The sequence below is a fragment of the Ovis aries genome, chromosome 26 (genome assembly GCF_016772045.2).
Source record: "Ovis aries strain OAR_USU_Benz2616 breed Rambouillet chromosome 26, ARS-UI_Ramb_v3.0, whole genome shotgun sequence".
In the NCBI taxonomy this organism is placed as follows: domain Eukaryota; kingdom Metazoa; phylum Chordata; class Mammalia; order Artiodactyla; family Bovidae; genus Ovis; species Ovis aries.
The window spans coordinates 21,868,973-21,886,930 of record NC_056079.1 but is presented as its reverse complement, the minus strand read 5'-3'; the positions used below and the strand labels follow the sequence as shown (position 1 = coordinate 21,886,930).

At 40.2% G+C, this 17,958-nt stretch overlaps 1 protein-coding gene across 2 annotated transcripts in view; it reads right to left on the bottom strand.

The window, feature by feature from the left end:
• The window catches only part of SGCZ (sarcoglycan zeta), a 1,131,902-nt gene that overhangs the window by 277,405 nt on the left and 836,539 nt on the right, over nucleotides 1–17,958 (bottom strand). The window lies entirely within an intron of this gene.

The window sequence follows — 17,958 nt, the reverse complement described above, 5'->3', positions numbered from 1 at the left end:
TGCTCCAGGAACCAGGAGGACAGAGCAGTGATGCCACGAGAGGCTGAGACAGACTTTCCTGTGAGTGTCCAGGAGTTTCCAGAGGAGTTTGGGTTGACAGTGGCCTTCAATGAGATCAGAGGCAATCAATAAAACAGTCCTAGGAACCCTGGCATGCTGGCATAAGTCCTTTTCAAAGGGTGTCTGACTCTTTGCGACCCCAGGGACTGTAGTCTACCAGGCTCCTCCTTCCATGGGTTTCTCCAGGCAAGAGTACTGGAGTGGGTTGCCATTTTCTTCTCCAGGGGATCTTCCTGACCCAGGGATCAAACCCGGGTCTCCTGCATTCCAGGCAGACACTTTAACCTCTGAGCCACCAGGGAAGCCCATTATTGACATTACCTCACGCCAAACTATAGGTAGGGAACACAGTCCCACCCATCAACAGAAAATTGGACTCAAGATTTACTGAGCATGGCCCCACCCATCAGAGCAAGACCCAGATTCCCCCACAGCCAGTCCCTCCCATCAGAGAGCTTCCATAAGCCTCTTATCCAACAGAGAGCAGACAGAATGAAAAATACAATCACAGAAAACTAACCAAACTGTTTGCTTGGATCACAGCCTTGTCTAACTCAATGAAACTATAAGTCATCCCATGTAGGGCCACCAGAGACTGATAGGTCATGGTGGAGAGGTCTGACAAAACGTGGTCCACTGGAGAAGGGAATGGCAAACCACGTCAGTATTCTCGCCTTGAGAACCCCATGAACAGTATGAAAAGGAAAAACATATGACACTGAGAGATGAACTCCCCAGGTTGGTAGGTGCCCAATATTCTACTGAAAAAGAGTGGAGAAATCGCTCCAGAAAGAATGAAGAGGCTGAGTATAAACAATGCCCAGTTGTGGATGTGACTGGTGATGGAAGTAAAGTCCGTGCTGGAAAGAACAATATTGCATAGGAACATGGAATGTTAGGTCCAAGAATCAAGGTAAATTAGAAGTGGTCAAACAGGAGATGGCAAGAGTGAACATTGACATTGTAGGAATCAGTGAACTAAAATGGAACAGAATGGGCGGATTTAATTCGGAAAATAATTATAACTACTACTGTGGGCAAGAATCTCTTAGAAGAAACGGAATTGCTATTATAGTTAACAAAAGAGTCCAAAATGTAGTACTTGGGTGCAATCTCAATAATGACAAAATGATCTCTGTTGGTATCCAAGGCAAACTATTCAACATCACAGTAATCCAAGTCTTTCCCCCAATCACTTATGCTGACGAAGCTGAAGTTGAACTGTTCTATGAAGACCTACAAGACCTTCTAGAACTAAGATGTCCAAAAAAAGATGTCCTTTTCATCATAGGGACTGGAATGCAAAAGTAAGAAGTCAAGAGATACCTGGAGTAACAGGCAAATTTGGCCTTGGAGTACAACATGAAGAAAGGTAAAGACAAACAGAGTTACACCAAGAGAACATCCTAGTAATAGCAAACACCCTCTTCCAACAACACAAGTGACGACTCTACAAATGGACATCACCAAGTGGTCAAAACTGAAATCAGATTGATTATATTATTTGCAGCCATAAATGGAGAAGCTCTACTCAGTCAGCAAAAACATGACCAGGAGCTGATGGTGGCTCAGATCATGAACCCTTTATTGCAAAATTCAGACTTAAATTGAAGAAAGTAGGGAAAACCACTAGCCCATGCAATATGACATAAATCAAATCCCTTACAATTATACAGTGGAAGTGACAAATAGTTTCAAGGGACTAGATGTGACAGACAGAATGCCTGAAGAACTATGTACAGAGGTTCCTAACACTGTATAGGAGGTGGTGATCAGAACCATTCCCAAGAAAAAAAAATGCAAAAAGGCAAAGTGATTATCTTAGGAGGCCTTATAAATAGCTGAGAAAAGAAGTGAAAGGCAAGGGAGAGGAAAGATATATCCATCTGAAAGCAGAATTCCAAAGAACAGCAAGGAGAAATAAGGTAGCCTTCCTAAGCAATCAATGCAAAGGAATAGAGGAAAACAATAGAATGGGAAAGACTAGAGATATCTTCAAGAAAATCAGAGATACCAAGGGAATATTTCATGCCAAGATGTGGAAAATAAAGGACAGAAGTGGTATGGACCTAACAGAAGCAGAAGATATTAAGAAGAGGTGGCAAGAATACACAGAAGAACTATAAAAAAAAAAGATATTAATGACCCAGGTAATTATGATGGTGTGATCATTCACCCAGAGCCAGACAGCCTTGAGTGCAAAATCAAGTGGGCTTAGGAAGCATCAACTACAAACAAAGCAAGTGGAGGTGATGAAATTCCAGTAGAGCTCTTTCAAATCCTACAAGATGATGCTGTTTAAGTGCTGCACTCAAATGCCAGCAAATTTGGAAAACTCAGCAGTGACCACAGGACTGGGAACGGTCAGTTTTCATTCCAATCCCAAAGAAAGGCAACGCCAAAAAATGCTCAGACTACCACACAATTGCACTCATCTCACACACTAGCAAAGTAATGCTCAAAATTCTCCAAGCTAGGCTTCAAAAGTGCATGAACTGAGAACTTCCAGATGTTCAAGCTGGACTGAGAAAAGGCAGAGGAACCCAGAAATCAAATTGCAAATGTCCACTGGATCATAGAAAAAGCAAGAGAATTCCAGAAAAACATCTACTTCAGCTTCATTGACTGCACTAAAGCCTTTGACTGTGTGGATCTCAAAAAGTGTGGAAAAATTCAAGAGATGGGAAGACCAGACCACCTTACCTGCCTCGTGAGAAACCTGTATGCTGGTCAAGAAGCTACAGTTAGAACCTGCCATGGAATGATGGGCTGGTTCCAAATTGGGAAAGGCGTATGTCATGGCAGTGTATTGTCACCCTACTTATATGCAGAGTATATCATGTGAAATGCCAGGCTGGATGAAGTGCAAGCTGGAGTCAAGATTGCTGGGAGAAATATCAACAACCTCAGATATGCAGATTATACCACCCTTATGGCAGAGAGTGAAAGGGAACTAAGAGCCTCTTGATGAAAGTGAAAGAGGAGAGTGAAAAAACTGGCTTAAAACTTAACATCCAAATATCATGGCATCGGTCCTATCACTTCATGGTAATTAGATGGGGAAACAATGGAAATAGTGACAGACTGTATATTCTTGGGCTCCAAAATCACTGCAGGGGGTGCCTGCATCCATGAAATTAAAAGACATTTGCTTCTTGGAAACAGCGCTATGACAAACCTAAGCAGCGGATTCACAAGCAGAGACATTACTTTGCCGACAAAGGTCCATCTAGTCAAAGCTATGGTTTTTCCAGTAGTCATGGACTGTTGAACCAAAAAGAAGGCTGAAAGCTGATGAACTGATGCTTTTGAACTGTGGTGTTGAAGACTCTTGAGAGTCCCCTGGACTGCAAGGAGATAAACCAGTAAATCCTAAATGAAATCAACTCTGAATATTCATTGGCAGGACTGATGCTGAAGATGAGGCTCGAATACTTTGGCACCTAATGTGAAGAGCTGGCTCATTAGAAAAGACCCCGATGCTAGGAAAGATTGAAGGCATGAGGAGAAGGGGATGACAGAGGATGAGATGGCTGGCTGGCATCACCAACTCAATGGCCATGAATTAGAGCAAGTTCTGGGGGCTGGTGATGGATAGGGAACCCTGGTGTGTTGCAGTCCATGGGGTCGCAAAAAGTCAGGCACGACTGAGCAACTGAATTGAAGTGAACTGAAGTGTATTTAGTACATGGTATTATAAACTTATTGGAATTAAAACTGATATTGATTTTACTGATTTCAAAGTCCAACTGTCAGGCTGAAATGACTAGCACTTGTTCCCATAGAGATAGAAAGCATGTACCTTTCTCATCCTCAATATTATTCTAGAACAATGGTCTCTTTTTTGCTTCACAATTTATATGACTGAGCAACAAATGTGATTTGTTTAAAGTATGTTTTCTTTAATTGCTGCTAAAAATTCCTTCCACTATCACCACTGTACAGGTTATATTAATCTTATAGTATTTAGTATATTCACTTGCTATATTATAATCCAGCCTGTAAAACTGTATTGAATGACTTATGATTTTGAACATGTAAAAATTCTACCTTTTTTCTAGAGTATGTTATCCAGTTTTGACTTTAAATTCTCAATCTATTAATTTTTTTGTTTGTTTTCAGTTCCCTCAAAGATGGCTGAAATATTATAAAAGAAAATACAGATAAATCATATAAATCATATAGTATACTTTAGCATGAAAAGGACTAGTAACCACGGTTAACTATTACTGTTTACTGCTATTCACAGCAGCCTCAAATTGTTATTTACAGCAGAATCACTGCTTTATTCTAACATTTTTTTAATCTTAGCTTTGTGTGTTGGTATTTATTCATTTTTGAATTTATTTTGGCTTTAATGTTTTTTAGCTCTGCTTTCAGTATTCACTATTCTGCAGGAGCTCTAATATTTTCTTTAACATTTTACCTCCTTGTATGTATTCCCTTTTACTTCTTCAGCTCCCTGACAGATACCCAAAGATCGACAGCCCTGAAGTTCTGACCCTAGAAATCTATTTGCCCAACATAGAGAGGTCAGACCCCACTTAGCAGAAGAATCATAGAAAACACGAGTGATCGACACATCGACAATAACCAGCGCAGACTTCCTCCCCAGGCCCTGGTTGGAGTATGTTTGTGCAAGGCCAGGACCATACCTTCCCCAGTGAATACATTTGTTCTTCTTTTCTTTATTAAAATATTTTGAGTATTTTAACTCTATTAGAAGAAAGGGCTAGTTGCTTTATATTTATACGCAGTTCTTTCCAGATTTAAGCAAATGGCCAGCAGATATTCCTGATATATTTATTTCATTTAACAAGACATTTATTGACTGTACTGTTTCAATTGACATTTGGTTAGAATTTTGATAAAGATGCTTTAAAATTAATACAATAACTTTATTTAGGTTATTCTGAATTGTGATTTTTCTTTTCCATTTTCCTTTATTAAATTAATCAAAAAATACATTTTAAAATGTGAGAAAATTTTGTTAGAACTCATTCATGTGAAGAGTGGAACATTCTCACATTTGAAACAGATTACATGCACCAGAAGTCTGAGATACACAGTTGTCACTCTTCCTTTTTTTCCCCTCTCATACAAAATGGAAACCGTGGGAGATTTAATTTTTTTTGGCTCCAAAATCACTGCGGACAGTGATTGCAGGCATGAAATCAAAAGGTGCTTGCTTCTGGGAACAAAAGCTATGACAAACCTAGACAGCATATTAAAAAGCAGAGAGATCACTTTGATGACAAAGTTCCATATAGTTGAAGCTATGGTTGCTTTAGTAGTCATGTGCGGATGTGAGAGTTGGACCATAAAGAAGAGTGACTGCCAAAGAATTGATGCTTTTGAACTGTGGTGCTTGAGAGTCCCTTGGACTGTAAGGAGATCAAACCAGTTAATCCTAAAGGAAATCAACCTGAGTATTTTTTGTAAGGACTGATGCTGAAGCTGAAGCACCAATACTTTGGCCACCTGATGCGAATAGCGGACTCATTAGAAAGATCCTGATGCTGGGAAAGATTTAGGCCAGGAGGAGATGGGAATAACAGAGAGAGAGAGAGACAGTTGGATGGCATCACTGGCTCAATGGACATGAATTTGAGCAAACTCTGGAACATAGTGAAGGACAGGGAAGCCTGGCATGCTGCAGTCCATGGGGTCACAAAGAGTTGGACACGACTGAGAGACTGAATTGAACTGAACAGGGTGAATGTCACCTGCCGTTATCAGTAAAGAAAGGATATTGCAATCAGCAAGCCACCACAATGCAGGCACTCTGAAGGTGAGCCCTGAGGTAGCTCAGGATGGAAACAAATTCTGCCTACCATCTAGGAACTGCTATAGCCACCCCTGACAATGCCCAATAAGTAGATTCAAGATGAGAAGACAGGATACTGGCCCCAGATGCTGAGGGGCATGTCAAAGGAATGATTTCAATGAGCCCAGACTTTGTATCTTCCTATACATTAAAACAAACAAACAAAATGCTAATTTCATTAACTTGAGTTATCTGGCTTTCTTTAGTTAAAAATGGTCTTTTGATGTTCTGACTATCAGGCCTTTGTTGCAAACATTCCTACATATCCTGGTTCCCCTGCCTCGCTTAGAAGAATTTGTCAGCATTATTTGAAATGCTGTGTCCCAGGCTTGAAGTTCTCACAATGTCAGTTTAATAAAACATATCTCTCAACTTTTAGTTGTGTATTTTTTCAGTTTCCAGTTTTCCTGTTTTTTTCAAGTGTTCTAGTTCAGGATGGTGATAGGGACAGAGTAGAGGGACAAAGTAGGTAATTAAATAGTTAATCCCATTAAGGCATTAAGTAAAGAAAAAGTTTGAGAGATCCTTTAAGTTGATGATAACTAAAGAAAGTAAGTGTGCTTGACCACAAAACCAAGCAGGCTTGCTTAGCAACAAAACCATGTAACAGAAGCATGAGACAGGCCCCAAAACAATAAAACAGTGTTGGCATGAGGCCCACATCCTACCCAAGGAGCTCAATAAGTTAGGACATGCTCCTGTGCATGATAAAACAAAAATATAAGAAACAGGTGATATTATGTAAATTTTTTATTATTTTATACTAAAACCTGAGATGGTTTTCCATGTTTAGCATATGTTACCACACATCTGCCAATTTAGGTAACATCATGATAGTCCAGCTTGACCATGCAGGGACAAGAAATCTCCCTTGTCTGATGTGGAGCAGCTGATGATGCAAGCTTGATGGCTACATAAGAATGAGGAAGAAGGTGATCTTCTTCCCTTCCCTACTTTCCCTTTGATTATAAAACTGTAGCCCACTAAGTTCTTGGGGCAGGTCACCCTCTTGCCCACCTTCCTGTAAGCCTCACAGGCATTCTAATCTGGTAAATCACTTCTTACCTATAAATATCATTTTGCCTCTTACAGAATTCTTTCTGCACTGAGACATAAAGAACAGGAGTTCCTCAGAGTCCCTTGAGATACCTTTCTGCAGGTTCAGAGGCAACACAGGAGGCACCTAAATTCAGCTCCTTTAATAGACACATTGAATCTACAACCAACAAGGGACAAATGCCTTTAAAAAAATCCGGGAACTACCTGAGCAATGCTTATATGTCAGGTAGACAAGAAAATACCCACAGTGAAATAGGAAAGGCTGAGATAAACTCTCACCACACACTTCACCCTGTTAGGACGAAACTGGAGCCTGGACAGGCTCTAAGAGGCAGGCTAGGCCTGAGGTTCAGTCTCTAGGAAAGCTGAGGCACTGGGAACTCCCGCAGATAGTGTAGCTAGACCAATCAGAAAAATCCCGGTAGCCCCCCGCTCGGGCCAGACCCCAGCCAATCCAGATAGGGATGCGAGATTTAAAAGTCCCACGTGCGCGTACAGTTTAACTAATGAGCTATGCTGTTACAAAAACAAAAAACTGTCCGTATAAAAGTAAATAAGATTCAGAGCTGGGGGCCCTTGTCAGATTCCACTGTGCTGGATGAAACCTGGGCCCTAACTCGAGCTAGCAATAACCCCCTTTATGCTTTTGCATTGCTGTGGACGTCTTATTCTCTCAGTTTTGGGGACTCGGACTCTGGGCATAACATTTGGGGGCTCGTCCAGGATCCCTTTAACTGAGAAGAATAACACTCTCCCAGCAGAAGGGGTTTCCTCACTAGGAGGAGAGATCTCTGAACACCGGTGTTAATTCTGGTCAAGTCCAGCATAAGGCCGAGGCCCAGCATCATGCTGGGGAGGCGGCTGGCTCTGTTTTCTGGTTAAGTCCAGCGTAAGGCTGAGGCCTGGCATTGTGCTGGGGAGGCGGCTGTCTCTGTGGACGTCCTGCCAGGCACAAAATCTATCATTATTGGTGAAAAAGCCGAGACTGACATCCTGACCACTTGGGGTACTCAGGGGCCAGCTTGCCTGCCAATAGACCAGACCCAGCGGCCGCAACTGGGACCCTTTTGTCCCTGGTCTCCTCCTGATGGAGACAACTGGCCAGAGTGCCCCGACTGGTAAGAAACAAGAGACTTTATTGATCTCTCTCCCCTTCCATCTCTGTCTCCTCTCCTTAACCCTTCCTATCCTTCCCTGTTTTTCTAGTCCCCTGGTCCTGGACGCAAAAATCTGGTCAAAGGGCCCTCAGCCTGAGCTGAGGATTGGAGACTGATCACCCCCTCTTGGCAAAAAACTCAAATTCTGGTTCTGATTTCTGGTAGGGCCGAGTTCCAGTCCTCCCTTCTCTGGAAGCCCAGGGAAAAGTCCCGTAACACCTGGGTATCTGTAGGTGGCAGGAGACGTCTGTAAGGCCACCCCTTTTGCCCCCTCTCCTGCCTCCTCCCCCTTCTTCTTTCAACCTGGCTTCCTTTCCTCCCTTAAAATCTTTGATGTTACAGAAAGGCTTGGTGGGCTACAGTCCACAGGTCGCAAACAGTCTGATATGACTGAGCAACTTCACTTTCACGTTGATGAGGACGGCCGGGTTTATATGTGCGTGTTTTAACTCTGTGATCTGTGTAGTGATTTTTGATGGCCACTTTGCTTTGTCTGGCCACCATGTGGTTTAGACCTGCCGCCATTTGTTAGAACTTGATTTTTTTTCCCTGTGCCTTGAGACCAGGGCTCTCAGGAACACTTATCTAGACCATCTATAACTCCTGACACTGAGGAAAAAAAAAAAGACTTGAAGCTAGATCTTGCACTGTGTCTGTCTAAATATGTCTTGGTATGTCTCTGTCTCTGGGTAATATTTTTGAGGTTAATTTGTATATGAGATCCATTTATTTGGCTTAAAAAAATGTAAGTGCTTACAAATCAAGTAATTCTAAATTAAACAATAAATTCCAGGTTTATGTGAACTGGGAAATATTCAGTGTTAAATACCTGATATTAATGTTTGTGTGTTGACCTATTTAATATAGACATGTCTTGGAGTACTTAACGTTAAAAAAAAATATTTTCATTGTACCTAGGTTTAATATGTTAAATATTATATCTGTTACGTTTGTCAACAAGAAAATTACCTCAAGTAAAAAAAAAAAAACTTCTAAAAAATGTAAATGAGATATGAGCTTTTAGATAAACTCTATTAAGAATAATTATGCTTTAGGAATGTCTGTCTGAAATAATCTGTCCAAATTGGAGTAACTTGAATTGGGTTGTGCTAAACTAAGTGATGGAAGTTCACTGACTAGCTAGCTCATTTCCAAATAGAGTAAAATTTTGAAACATTTATTACTGAACATTAGTTTCCTCTTACAAAGAAGCTAAAGAAATTTGGGACTGCTAATGACTAAAAATAAGCTGGCGCAAAAACTTGAATTTGGCTTTTCTCTCTGTTAAAAGGACACACTTTCTTCAGATGTTGAACTGCATTTGACAATAGATTTAAGTTCATTTGCCTCTTAAATGGTCTGTTCTGTATTTGCCTCTGAAATCCCATGTTGTTACTTTGGCTGAGTGAATAGCTATTGTTTCACAGTGACCTATAGTCCCATCTGACTGAGTGCTCGAAACCTTTCTATTTGTTGACAAAACTTCCTACATCATTCTATGAAGCACTTTTGGCTTCTAGCTAACTTTGGGGTGCTTCAGAGGGCCCCTGAAGCATCCCAAAGAGAGATATTAAACTGTGTTTATTTGGTTGGTTAAATGACATAAAAAAGATTATCAAATGAGTAATACATCTGCTCATATTATAATGTAGGGTAAAATTACTAATACAGATATCCTAAAAATTATATGGAGTTCTTAATATTCTGATATGTCCTGGTATTTTAATGGAAAACCTGATAACTTCACAAAAGTTAGCAAAAGGACTAAATGAATCAGTGAATATGCTTATAACTTTTATGGTTTCTATCTGAAAAATTATGGGGTTGAATCTTATGTTTTCAGGGAGTAGGGGAAATCTTCCTCTCAAACTAATTATGACAATACTTAGGTAAAATTAAACATTATAAACAAAACAATTATATTTTCTATCTAACTCCTCCAAAAATTGGAAGTTCTTAGGTTTCCAGTAAGTTTATCAAATGAGTTAGGAAGGTTATCTCACGGATACAAAAATCTCAAGAAATTTTTGAGACCTTAAAAAGGGAAAAATTCACCTAGATTTGTTAGGCAAAATCTGTGATAAGCCTTTGGTGTGAGTTTCCCAGCCCTGTTTTATTTTAAAAGTTCAGTCTGAGACTCTATAAATGTTTCAGCAAAATAAAAAGCCTATAATCAATTATGGTTATAAAAATCATCAGACCAAAATCAGTAAAAACAGACCTATTTTGCAAACAAACTAGCCTTAATTTGGTTATATTTAATAAAAATAAGGGTAACTTTAAGGAAAAAAAGATATTTCGAAATGTTAAATACCAGTTTGTTAATGGAGGTCTGCATCTAGTAAGACTCATCTCTTTGATAGTTCTTTGCTGTTATGTGATGTTAATGTAAAATTTAATTGAATTCTTGAAGAACACCGTAAGTTTGTTTCTGAAGCTTATCTCAGTAATCTGTCTTTGGATGAAGATCAGATGCCCCATGACCTGCAACCAGGACTGGAAAAAGACATAATTTAAGGGACTGTCTCCAACATGAACAGAAGGACTTTTTTATCAGGAGAAACTACAGTACACCAGGATGAAAAGACGATGACATCAGAGGGAGACAGCTTCCCCAAGATGCTGGACCTGATTCGTATGATCATTTATGTTTTCTTGACTTCTTAGACCTTTGCAAATAAGTCAAATGCTTTTCTATCATAGGCCTGATCCTATGCTGGTTTTAAAAATCAATCCAATTGTTGGGTTTGTGGCCAATTACCTGTGTCTAGTTCTGGGTTACCTTGGTAAATTTCTCTACTACTAGACTCTAACTGGTTGGCCCTGAGAAAAATTACTTAAAAATTATAGTCATATTCAGGTCACTACAGTATTACTAAATAGGATCCCCTCACTGGGCCAATTAATAATGCCTTATCTGACTCTGGCTATAAATTTGAGCTTTTTTCTACTACCCAAGCTCAACCAGAACAAGAAAAGTTTCCACAAAGAAGAAAAAAATCTCCCACAATTATGGGATGAATTTATATAGATAATACCAGGCTACAATAATTTAGGTTTAAAGTCTCCTCTGTTGGAAAAAATAAATAAATAAGTAAACCATACTAAAGATAATCAGTCTAGTAACACTAAAAAACTGGGCTATGTGCCTTATAGATGGTGCCAATATATAATTTCCCTAAAAGAAAGATTCTACAAGACAGACTAAGTCAGATGACCTAAAGATATACTGGGCTACATCTAATGGAAGTTCTTAACATAAGTCTTACTTGTGATTTTACTAATACTGTTGGCTATGTTATTTGTGTTTCCCCTGTTTTACAAAATTGCTGTTTCTTACACTGTCCAATATGTGTGTGAGGCCTCTAATAGAACAATATATAGTCCCATATGAGATCGATGATGGTAACAGTGTAACTCTAGATACGGCAAGAAGTAGCAAGAGGGAATATTTTCCTGGACCAAAAAGCTAGTAAGACAGGTGGTCCAGAGAATTTTAGATACTGTTTCATGGCCTAGTCCAGTAATAGCACATTGAGTGGCCTGTTTACCTGAGAATGGACACTCTCAGCACCATGGGATAAAATGGTTATGAAGTGCCCCCTCATAATCATGGTCAAGTTTATGAGCAAAAGGGGCTCTGCCAACTGAAGACTGACACTCGCCATCTGCATCTAAAAAGATTAAACCATGGCCGCTGCAACTGCTGACTTTCAATGCCCCTGAAAGGAGTTCAGGGTGAAAATCAGGAATGAGGCACTCTGTGCTCTGAGAAAAACTGGCAGAACAGGCCTTCAGATAGTTAGATCTTTTCAGGAAAAGATTTTATGAGTCCCAATTCTTGCATCTTCTCATACCTAGAGAAACACTAATGTCATTAACGGTAAAATCTGCTTTGGCTATTAAGAAAAAGTTTACAATTAAAAGTCAAAATAGAATAGCTATGGTTCAGATATCCTGGGAAATAACTAGGTGATGCTATGGGTGTACTTTCAGATTAGACCTTGTATTGCTAAACACTTGAGTTTTCTGAGTCGTGTCAGGCTTGGATGCCACCATTTTCAAAACAATGTCTGCTGGAAGCTACTAACCTGACTTTTTATAAAACTAGGCAACTGGCTACATGGCTACAAGTCTCCCTGAAGTGCCAGGTCCAGACTGGGTTTCAGACCTATTCTTCTAAAAATAAATGAGATTAGGATTTTAATCATACAAGACTCAGATCCAAAGCTTGGAACTCAGAAATACTTCCGATTCAGTGTCTATACTCCAAGCTGGGGCAGTCCTATGCCCCATTTTGACAGGAAGTTACCACAGTCATAGTTGCCTAGTTCCCTAAAATTAAACCTGAGTGGGACTCTGTGGGTCTCTGGAGTGCAGATCTGTTTTGTGTTCTCCATTTCTTATCTGTAGGATATAGACTTTGTTCAGCCTCCTTGGCCTTCCCTGAATTCCAAAGCATGGATTCAAACAATTGCTCATCAGGGAAGGGAGGGGATACAAAAACAGAAACAATCAAAGGTTGGTACAGCCTCCAGACAGAGTCCTGGTTCCTACTCAAAGAAATATGCATAACAATGTCTTTGAGCCCCCACCCAGGTGGAAGATGGTAACTTCAGACTGAACATAAGATTCCTGGAGCACAGCTCTGTTGCCTCACCACCAACCCATCAGAAGGGGTCACAAAGTCTGCAACCCTCACCCCAAATGTTGCCTTCTGTTTCCAGGGACCAGAGATGACCATCCTGTTAGGTCTCCTGTTTGGCCCTTGTCTATTTCATCTCTGAGAGGGGCCAACTAAATTGCTGTTACTACAAGGGTAGAAGCTGGTTTCAGATGTGGAAAACCCCAACTTAGATCAGGTAGAGAGAGACTTCTGCTCTATTAGGCAGGCCTACGCCCATGCACAGGAGGAAGAAGTTACAGAAGAAAGAGACCTCTGCCCCAATTCCCAAAAAGTATCTTGAGTATGAAGTATCTCAGGGGGCTTATGTACTGCGCTAGGGGAAAAACGTTTTTTATGTAAATCACTCAGGGGTAATAAAAAATCTATGGCCAAAGTAAGGAAAGGGCTAGCCCAATGGAAAAGAGAGCAAGAGGCCCAACAGGGATGGTTTGAGTCCTGGTTCCAACAGTCCCCATGGTTAACAATGCTGATTTCCACCCTGGTGGGCCCTCTCATAGTGCTACTACTGATTCTCACTCTTGGCCCCTGTAGCCTAAATAGACTTATCGCATTTGTTAAGGAGCACATCAATACAGTCCAGGTACTAGTACTGAGGCAACAGTATCAGACCCTGCCCCCAAATAAAGAGGAAGATTCCTCTGTGTAGCTGAAGACAGGGGGGAATGTTAGGACCAAACTGGAGCCAGGACAGGCTCTAAGGGGCAGGCTAGGCCTGAGGTTTAGTCTCTAGGAAAGCTGAGGCATTGGGAACTCCCACAGGCAGTGTAGCTAGACCAATCAGAAAAATCCCCGTAGTCCCCCGCTTGCGCCAGACCCAAGCCAATCCAGATAGGGATGCGAGGTTTAAAAGTCCTGCGCGCACGTATGGTTTAACCAATCAGCTATGCTGTTACAAAAACAAAAAACTGTCTGTATAAAAGTAAATAAGATTAAGAGCTGGGGGCCCTTGTCGGATTCCACTGTGCTGGATGAAACCTGGGCCCTAACTCGAGCTAGCAATAACCCCCTTTATGCTTTTGCATTGCTGTGTATGTCTTATTCTCTCAGTTTTGGGGACTCGGACTCTGGGCATAACACACCCATGGCACAGAAATACATAGTAGAGAGGAAACTCTCAGTTGAGAGGAAACCCCCAGTTCCTCCCTGAGGAGAGAAGGGTTTGAGTCCAACATTTACTATCCTAACTTTTAAGATGTTTATCTTAAGAATGAACACATAGCTCTGAGAGCCACCAGTGTTTATGCCCATGAAATCCATGTGACTACAGCAAACAAAGGAAGAGTTTTTAATGGGCTCACAAGGATCAGCTCTGGCTAGTACCTCATGGCTCAGCAAAAAGGGTCCAAACAGAAATGCATATCTCCAAGTTTTTCCTTGAAAGAATATACTCCAAAAACTAATGCCCGGAGGTTAGGCTTCTAATTTAGCACATCTGTGTGGATGACTGTGCCTGTCGCCTGAGAATGCAGAGGTGAGTGGGCATTGTATTTACATTCTCCCTGTGCCCTGCTTCCGGTTGCCTGTGTCTCCCTAGAAGGAGACATTTGGAGCCTGGGCTTTTGCAGCAGCTGCCACTCAGTTCAAGGAAGGATAATCTCTTCAATGAATGAAGTCGGTAATACCAAATGGCCATGTGCAAAAGAATGAAATTGAAACCCTACTTACACCATAAACTAAGAAAAAAACATGTCAAAAGAGATTAGACTTGAAAATAAGACATGAAACCATAAAACTTTTAGATGAAAATGTAGGTGGTAAGCTACTTGACATTGATTTTGGTGAGGATTCTTTATTTTGGATTTGACACAAAAAGCAAAGGCAATAAAACCAAAAAAAAAGTGGGACATGTATCAAAGTAAAAAAGCTTTTACACAGTAAAGGAAACCATAAACAAAGTGAAAGGCAACGTACAGAATGGGAGAATATATTTGTACACGACATGGCTGATAAGGTTAAGTTAATGTCAAGAACTCAATAAAGAGTAAAGAACTCAATAATGGAAAATCAAAAAGTTCTATTAAAAAATTGGCAGAAGAACAGAATAGACATTTTTCTAATGAAGGCATACAAATGGTGAACAGGTACATGAAAAAAATGCTTAATACAACTATTCATGAAAGAAATGCAAATCAAAACCATAATGAGTCATCATCTCAGACCTATCAGAATGGCTATCATCAAAAAGACAAGAAAAAAAAGGTGTTCACAAGAATATGAAGAAAAGGGAACTCTTATCAATAACCTCAGATATGCAGATGACACCACCCTTTTGCCAGAAAGTGAAGAGGAAATAAAAGGCCTCTTGATGAAAGTGAAAGAGGAGAGCGAAAAAGTTGGCTTAAAGCTCAACATTCAGAAAACAAAGATCATGGCATCTGGTCCCATCAGTTCATGGGAAATAGATGGGGAAACAGTGGAAACAGTGTCAGACTTTATTTTGGGGGGCTCCAAAATCACTGCAGATGGTGACTGCAGCCATGAAATTAAAAGATACTTACTCCTTGGAACAAAAGTTATGACCAACCTAGATAGTATATTTAAAAGCAGGGACAATTACTTTGCTGACTAAGGTCCGTCTAGTCAAGGCTATGGTTTTTCCTGTGGTCATGTATGGATGCGAGAGTTGAACTGTGAAGAAGGCTGAGCGCCGAAGAATTGATGCTTTTGAACTGTGGTGTTGGAGAAGACTCTTGAGAGTCCCTTGGACTGCAAGGAGATCCAACCAGTTCATTCCGAAGGAGATCAGCCCTGGGATTTCTTTGGAAGGAATGATGCTAAAGCTGAAGCTCCAGTCCTTTGGCCACCTCATGCGAAGAGTTGACTCACTGGAAAAGACTCTGATGCTGGGAGGGATTGGGGGCAGGAGGAGAAGGGGATGACCAAGGATGAGATGGCTGGATGGCATCACGGACTCGATGGACATGAGTCTGAATGAACTCCGGGAGTTGGTGATGGACAGGGAGGCCTGGCATGCTGCTATTCATGGGGTCGCAAAGAGTCGGACACGACTGAGCAACTGAACTATAACTATGAGCTATGCGCACTCTTGGTGGGAGTACAAGTTGGAGTAGTCACTATGGAAAACAGTATGGAGGTTTCTCAAGATTTAAAAACAAAAAAACATATAATCCTCCAATCCCACTTCTGAGTACAGGTCCAAAGAAAATGAAATCAGGATATCAAAAAGATATGACTTCCATGTTTATTGCATCATTATTTACAATAGACAAAATATATTTGTGTGTGTGTTTGGTTGCCCAGTGGTGTCAGACTCTTTGCAACCCTATGGTCTGTACCCACCAAGCTCCTCTGTCCATGGAAATTTCCTGGCAAGAACACTGTAGTGGGTTGCCATTTCCTCTTCCAGGGGATATTCCAAACTCAGGGATGGAATCTGTATCTCCTGCACTGCAGGTGGATTCCTTACTGCTGAGCCACCAGGGAAGCCCATACATATATTTATGTGAATAGTATTCAGTCATGAGAAGGAAGGTAATTGGGCTATTTGCGGTGACATGAATACTAAATGAGATAAGCCAGACAGAGACAGAAAATGAAAAATACTACATGGAGTCATTTTAGGTGAACCTTAAAAAAAAAAAAAGTTAAGTTGAAACAGACTAGAAAATTTGTTGCATGGGATATGGGGTAGGGGAAATAGGGAGAGTTTGGTAAAATGTGCAAGCTTCCAGCTGTAAAAGTAGTAAAATCTGAAGACTGAAGGTTAAACAAGTCTTCTTTGGCGGCTCAGTGGTAAACAATCTGCCTACCAAAGCAGGAGACACAGGTTCAATTCCTGGGTTGGGAAGATCGCTTGGAGAAGGTAATGGCAACCCACTCCAGTATTCTTGCCTGGGAAATCCCATGGACAGAGGAGCCTGGCGGGCTACAGTCCATGGGGTTGCAAAGAGTTGGACATAACTTACTGACTAAACAACAACATGGTGACTACAGTTGATAGCAGTGTATGGTATAATTGAACTTTGTTAAGACAGTAGGCTTACATGTTCTCATTAAAATAAAAAGAAAAACAAAAATATGTGAGACAATAGATGTGCTAATTAACTAGATGGGAAATGCTTTCAGAATGTATACATATATCAAATCACCATTACACACACGTTTATATCTCAAAATTTCATGACTATCATACTTCAATACATGAAAAATAATTTTTTCAAATATAGAGACTCATAGAAATTAGAGTGTAAGAATAAACCCTAAGGATAGAGATTATTATCTATCTTTTGCCATCATGTATCCAAGAGCACAGAGTAAAGCTTGATACATAAAAAGCAGTTAACAAAATATCTCTTAAATTTAAAATCTAATGGAAAGTTACACAAAGTAGAAAAGTTTATTTATAACTTATAGTTTAATGAAATATTTTAAGAGTTTTGTTTGGAAATGTATAAACTAAGACTTTTTATAACCAAGAGGACTTCAGCCTTGTTTTAATAAGGTTTCCCAATTATGCAAACGATACATATTTTTAATTACTCATATTTCCCTGATATGCATTCAATTGCAAAGGCTTAAAAGCTACATGCTCTTAATAATTAGTTAATTCAAAATTTCAAAAGTGAGAAAACACAATTCCATTTGAAGTCTATCATTAGGAAGATCTGAGCTCCAAAATCACTGTGGATGGTGACTGCAGCCACGAAATTAAAAGATGCTTGCTACTTAGAAGAAAAGCAAAAAGATGGCTAATTGCTGAAGAATTGATGCTTCTAAACTGTGGCTGGAGAAAACTTTTGAGAGTCCCTTGGACTGCAAGGAGATCAAACCAGGCAATCCTAAAGGAAATCAACCCTGAATATTTAATGGAAGGACTGATGCTGAAGCTGATGCTTCAATACTCTAGCAAGCTGATGTGAAGAGCTGACTCACTGGAAAAGAGCTTGATGCTGGGAAAGATTGAAGGCAGGAGGAGAAAGGGGTGACAGAATCTGAGATGGTTGGATGGCATCACCAACTTAATGGACATGAGTCTGAGCAAACTCTGAAAGATAGTGAAGGACAGGAAAGCCTGGCATGCTGCAGTCCATGGGGTTGCAAAGAGTTGGACAAAACAGTCACTGAACAAAATTAGGAAGTTTTCAAAAATATAGAAAACTGTATGAGATTTATGCTTCATCCAGAGATACTAAATTATATAAAAAGTT